Here is a 6,784-nt window from a genome sequence, read left to right as displayed (position 1 = left end):
GGATGACGCCAATAGCAGCCTATCTCAACTCTGGGGAACTCCCAAATAACCAAAATGAAGCTCGAAAAATGAGAAGGAAGGCAGCACGGTACATCATCGTAGACGGGATCATGTATAGAAGAGGATTCTCAATGCCATTACTCAGATGCGTCACACCAAATGAAGCTGCACGGCTTCTATATGAAGTTCACGACGGATTCTGTGGAAATCATCCAGACGGACAGAGCTTATCAAAGAAAATTCTAAGGCAAGGCTACTTCTGGCTGACGATGATTGAAGATTCGAAAGCTTATGTCAAGAAGTGCGACAAATGTTGGGTTTTATGCCCTAAATAAAACTCTTTACAATCTGATTAGTTATCAATATAAGAAATTTGAAGTGATTGATGTTTGCATAAATTTTACATGCTAATGGTTTAATATGTTTGATATGGTTATTACATTCATACACACAAAATCAGTTAAATCCAGATCATATGTTTATTCACAATTACAGTATCGTCAACACAGTGGAATGTGATTGTGATCATATGAATCAAAAGTTTTGGTCCCTGTTTCATCAGTGTTATTGGATTTACACTAATGTGATAATCAGCGATGATGTATACTTACACTTGGAGTAAGTGTTATGTTCTTTCCAGGACATTAGTAAAGTATACTAGTTTCGAATGTATGGAGTATACATTGGACTGGACCGATATTGCAACTAAGTTAAGATATTACAAACTTACCATTATACATATCTTTCCAAATCAATATCAGTAGTTGATCTTAAGATTAAAAGAATCTAAATCCTGATATGCTTAGGCTCAACTCAGGAGTGCTATTCATGTTCTTTGATTTATTAGTTAAGCCTACTTTTGGGTCAGGGTGATACGTATATTTTGGGAACATGATAGTATGATTGAGTGGGAGTGCTGAACATAAATATGGAATCTATAGCTTCTACTGGTGTATAGAAGTCAAGTGATGATTCCCTTCAAGCTTAGCAAATAGAAGTAAATGGATGAGCTCTTGTTTAACTGACTAATAATTAGATCACTAAACACCATTTACAGGTAGCTAAGTGTTTTAAGGGGCAAAATACATTGAGGGGTGAGAACGGTAAAGAAATCCCATCTCGATGTAGATCATCTATATAGAGGATCTTTAAATCACAATAAGATTATAACAATGGTTAAATGAGATAGTATATTGATATCGTGGAACATACAATATGCTCTATATAAGTCTGAGAGTGCAATTCTAAGTTCTAAGAGTGGATTCAAGGAAGAATTAATAAGTAGGAATTTACTTGGTAAATTTGGTTCACTTATTGGAAGCTCAGCATATAGATCCATGATCCCCATTCTAGTTGAGAACATTATGCTTGTAAGACTCATTAATTGATTCGTGATTGATCAATTATAATTCTAAAGTTAGACTATGTCTAATTTTATGAATTTTCACTAAGTAGGGGTGAAATTGTAAAGAAAAGAGTTTCTAGGTTTATTTATTTATTAATGGACTTTATATGTCTAATTAATAATTAAATTAAATGACAATATTATTTAATAATCTATTTTAGTTATTAAATAATTAGTTTTGGCATTTGAAAGGTTAGAATTGGAAAATTGGCGTTTTTGAGAAAATAGAGATAAAATTTGATAAAACTGCAAAATCAAGTGAGGCCCATAACTAACACCTAGGCCGGCCACTTAATGTTGTTTTTTCAAATTAATATTTTCATTATTTTAATGCCAAATAATTCTAAACCTAAACCTAGTAGTTGCCTATAAATAGAAAGTGATGGCTCAGTCTCACATAATGCTTTCATTAGTAATCTGACAGAAATTTCTCTCTTCAGAAAACTGAGCCTTCCCCACTTTCTATACCTGGCCGAAATCCCTCTCTCTTTTCCCTTCATCTTTTTCGTGACCCTAGTGAAAGAGTAAGTGCCCACACACAGCAAGCAGTAACTCAATCATAGATTGGAAGACTGTGAAGGATCAAAACTTGAAGAAGAAGGACATTCGGGCTCAGATCTTGATTATACTCTGCTACAGAAAGGAATCAAGGGTTAGAGATCTGAGTGGAAGGAGACATTAATTCCGCTGCATCAATGTAAGGTTTTCTTAACTTTATATGTGTTTAATTTATCGTTTTAGAAAGTTCATATTTAGGGTGTTTAAACAACATACTTGTGAGTAGATCTAAGATCCTGATAAAATAATTTCCAACAACTGGCCTCAGAGCGATGGTAATTGATTTACTTGCATGAAATTTGGACTTTAAAACGATTGTTTGTATGTTCTTTGGATGGTATCATGTTGTATTGAGTGTTATTTGATGATTGATTGATGTTTGTTAAATTTTTGTGAAACATAATTGTGATTTTGTTTCTGGAATTATTTTTATTGGATAGTATGGAAAAAATTAAGCAAGTTAGCCTTTTACAGAACTTAATTTGGATTTTATTTGAATTAGTTATGATTTTTTGAAGATTTGAAAAAATCGGGACTGTGCTGATATTTTCCTGCGATCGCAAATCTGTCCGTACAGTTCACAATTTTTTCGTTTTTCTTCGATTTTTCATACTTTTTCATGGAATTAACTTCCGATTTTTTGTATAGTTTTGTATATATACTATTACTATTCCTAATTCAATTCTAATTATAATTTTGAATTAATTTAATATTTTTTTTAAAATTTAATTCAAGATATTAGTGTAATTTGAATTCGAATAGAATTAGTATCTATCTTCTTGCTTAAAAATCTATCTTATTTTTAAATTTGATTATATCTTATTTTTTTTTTTTAAATTTAAGGTCAGATTTTATAAGATATTTATAAAATCTTTTAAGATATTTTTTAAGATATCTTATCTTTTAAGATATTTTTAATTATATCTTATCTTTTATGATATTTTTTTTTAAAATTAAATCTTTCTAGATATTTTGACCTTATTTAAATTTAAAATAAGATATTTATAATCATGTAATTTTAAATAGATGTAAGATATTTTGCTAACTTTTAAATTTTGTTATTTTATTTATTTAAATTAAATTTAAAATCTGAAAAGATATTTCATTTATCTTTTCTAATTTTTATTTAATTTTTATTTTTAAAATAACATTTAATTTTTAAAAGTAGTTAGCAATTTTTTGAAATGATATTTAGGTTGGTTGAAACCTAATTTTTCAAAATAGTAGGTTTAATTTTAAATATTTATTTTTTAAATAATTTCGAAATTTAAATTTATTTTTTATTTTATTTTCGAAACTAATTAAATATTTTTTTTAAAATTTTTTTTTTCGAAAATTAAAATGTTTTTTTTTATTTAATTATTTATTTTTCGAAATTATTTATTTAAAATTAAATAAATCCTACTTCCAACTATCTAGCTAACCTTGTTGCAGGAGTATATGGTTTAAACTTGTATGTAAGTTTTTCAAAACCTATTATTACTTTATTGCAAATAGCCATGGTTACTTTTTGCCAGATCTAATGATCTGATGGCTCCCTTGGTCAAGTTAATAATTTGTAACAGGTAAATTTTACAATCTTCTTTCATCTGTGTATGACCTAGCAACATGATAGGATCCATCCAAAGTGTGCCTGTGTGAGCCTATATGTTTATTTTGTTTTAATATAGATACATATAGGTTGTTGCTAAATAAAATGTCACACTATGATAGATTTTATTTAGGTCCATTTAGTTATTGGACCTATTCAATTAATAACAGTTATTCATTTTAAGGTTAAATTCCTCTCTTTTGGGCCTTGTGTGAGAGTTGGGAGCCATAGAAGTGGGTACGACATACTGAACCCAACACCCCCTCACATGAACTACCCCAATTGTGAAGGCCCATTTGCCTGATTTGAATAACTGTACTAGGTTAATTATATTAGTTTGACCTAATAAAATTGAATTAGCAACATAATTAACTTTTAAAATATATGAAATTTATTTTCATTTTAATATTTTAAAGTTAATTTTAAGAAAAACACTTTTAGTTTAGATATTATTTCTAGACAAACTATTTGTATTTTTCTTGTATTTAATTAAATATAGAATTTTCACTAACTAAGATTCTTTCTAGAGCTTATTTAATTAAATATTCATATTTAAGTTATAAATTAGTTGTATCAACTGATTTTTCTCATCTAACTTAAATTTGAATATTTGATTTAAATTTTAAATCAAGTTGAGGAATCCTAGGCATTAGTTATTAAAGATTCTTAAGATATTTTTTAAGTTAATATCTTTTCAAATATTAACTTAAAATGGAATATTTTAGATATTTTTTGGTTAATATCTTTTCAAATATTAACTTTAAAAAGATATCTTCAAATTAAGTGGTTACAACTTAATTTTTGATATTTAATTCAATCTAAATTTGAAATTATTTAAGTTTTAGATTTTTTCTATCTAACTTAAATTAGATATTTTTCAAATTTTTTTTGAAAAGATACTTAGTCAAATAAGATATTTTCTAGACAGTAATTTCTAGACTACTTATTATTTCTAATATTTAAATAGGAAAATATTATACTTTGTGAAATTAATTATTTAAATAATTAATTTTGGTACAATTTTATTAAGTATATTTTTCCTAGTATTAAATAGAAATTAATAATTAAGCCTTCCCTACACTTAATTATTATTTCTTGAATTTAATACATTTAATTAACTTGAAGAATCTAAGTATCTAAGTTGATTTTCATCATGATACTTAAATATTTATTGATTTTTCATGACACTTAATTAAATAGAAAATTATTTTTAGGTTGAAATTTAATTTTTCAACTTAAATTTAAATAATTTTCAAAATATATATATTTTTCTTTATTTTATTAATCAATTTCGAAATTTGCATTTTAATTATGCAATATTTTCGAATTTTTTTTGAAAAATAGATTGAGTTGTAAATTAATTATTTATTTTAATTAATTCTTGGACCAACTACAATCAATGATTTTTTCATTTAATTGATTATTTTAAAATAAATGAATTTAATATATATATATAATATTAGAAATTGAATTAATTAGTCAAAAGAAAATCTAGATAGGTGATATTTTTGCTTGAAGTATTTCTTTTCAATTTTTATTATTTTCGAAAATTGTATAGTTTTTATACTTAATTTTTGAACTCAATAAATATATTCTCAAAGGAAATTTTTAAGTTGCTAATTATTTAATTTAATTCAACTTAAATTAATTTCCTTAATATTTATATTTAAGATTACTACTAAGATGGAAATAATTAATTTTATTTCAATCACCATCTAAGTATAATTTTAAAAATATTATATTAAATTCTTATTTTTGAATTTTAATTCTTAATTTCGAATTTAATGAGAATTTATTTATTAGAATAATAAAGAAAATACATTTTAAAGAATGAGCTTTATTATTATTAAGATATTCGATCTCCATTGTGGGTTTTACACCGCGTTTGTTTTAGTGAGTAATCCTCCCTAATGGAGGAACGTTCATTAGCAATTTCACACCGTTTAATCTCGCATGATAAGTGGTTTGTAAGTGTTTTATATGGTATAGATCACCCGAATGGTGGCGACCATATTTGACTTGCAAATTGCGAAACAATGGTAGAAGCTCATGAGATAGAATAGCCTTGACTCTCGCCTAAACGGGACAACGCTGGATTCCAATCTTGATCGAATAAAAGGTTGCTAGAATGTTTAACATTTTAGATGAGCTGACAACTCTATTCAATGGATGGTAGCTTTGACTCTCGCCTAAACGGGACACTGATATCAGTTTGTTGAAAAACCTTGGAAATTATTTAGGATTGAATTTTTTAAGTATTTTCTCATATCATTCCTACTTGCTATGTGCTTATAATTTCTGAATTGATTTTGTGTTAAACCATTATTTATTTCTATTTGTTGATTTCTATTATTTTGTAGTATCTTGTTTTGTCAAAATGAATCCCATGTTATCACTGTTGACTGAAAATAAACTGAATGGATCTAACTTTAATAAGTGGAATGAGAACATTAATATTGCTCTCATAGGAGAAAGTTTCTTGTTTGTTTTAACTGAGCCGTCACCTGAAGTGCCTGGGGACAATGCTTCCAAAGCTGTGAAAGAAAAGTATGAGCGTTGGCAGAAAGCAAATGACAAAGCTCTATACTTTATGCTTTCTAGCATGGTTGATACCCTCAAAACTCGGTTTTCTAAAACCGAGAAGGCTGCTGAAGTTATGACGAAGTTAAATGAGCTATTCGGTAAGGCATCACTTCAGTCACGCTTTGACGCGACTAAGAAGTACATTAATGCACGGATGGAACCTCATCAAAACGTGCGTGACCATGTTCTCCTCATGTCTAGTTATTTCCAAGAAGCCCAGGATCATGGTGCTGAAATGGACAGTGCTACTCAAGTTAGTCTTATCTTGAATAGCCTGACTCCAGCATTTCTACCATATACATCAAATTATGTTATGAATAAGAAGGAAATTGACTTTCATGAATTAGTCAATGACCTTCAAACTTATGAAAATTTGATTGGAGGACCCAAGAAAAAAGGGAGTAAACATCACAATCCTGGGAATGGTAATGGGACGATAAAACCTGAAGCAAATGTTGCCTCTGCTTCAAAACCCAAATCGAAGAAGAAGTGGAAGAACACCAAGAAGTGAACAAAAGCCATAAAAAGGCTGTTCCTTCTGGTGATGCTACACTTAAAGGAAAGTGTTTCTACTGCAATGAGAAAGGTCATTAGAAATCTCAATGTCCTATACTTCTTGCAAAGAAACAAGGTATTTCCATTTTGTA

The sequence above is a fragment of the Cannabis sativa genome, chromosome X, assembly GCF_029168945.1.
Source record: "Cannabis sativa cultivar Pink pepper isolate KNU-18-1 chromosome X, ASM2916894v1, whole genome shotgun sequence".
Lineage (NCBI taxonomy): Eukaryota > Viridiplantae > Streptophyta > Magnoliopsida > Rosales > Cannabaceae > Cannabis > Cannabis sativa.
The sequence above is the reverse complement of the archived record's forward strand: the minus strand, read 5'-3'. Positions refer to the sequence as shown.